The sequence below is a fragment of the Camelina sativa genome, chromosome 5 (assembly GCF_000633955.1).
Source record: "Camelina sativa cultivar DH55 chromosome 5, Cs, whole genome shotgun sequence".
NCBI classification, from domain to species: Eukaryota; Viridiplantae; Streptophyta; class Magnoliopsida; order Brassicales; family Brassicaceae; genus Camelina; species Camelina sativa.
The window spans coordinates 15,870,367-15,870,834 of record NC_025689.1 but is presented as its reverse complement, the minus strand read 5'-3'; positions in this window follow the sequence as shown (position 1 = coordinate 15,870,834).

Genomic DNA, 468 nt, shown 5'->3' with positions numbered 1-468 from the left:
AGTAGAACTGAAAAAAGAAATGGTACACTCCGTAATCCGTAGGCAGCAACTAGCAAATAATATTTTTTTTTGGTCTATCGGAGAAAGATAAAATAAAAGAAAATTGGAAATAAAATATTTTTGTCATATGCTAAGAAGAATAGATACTACTAGGAGAGTTACCCGCACGCTTGTACGGGCAAGAGTTAAATAAAATCAAAATGTCAAAAAAAAAAAATCTATTTTCAAATTAGTTTTGTGTTCTTTTTAAATATGTTCTAAATTATAATTAATTTTGTATTTTAAACTTTTAATCTGACATTTCTAAATGGACTTTCAATATATATTATTTTGTTTTAAAAAATGTTAAGCCCATTTGCAAAATGGGAAAAATCCATTAAGCCTGATCCATATTATTTGGTTAATTTAAATTAGGTAGAAATTGGGTCAGAATAATTTAATATTTCGTTTAAACCATCAAGAAAATTT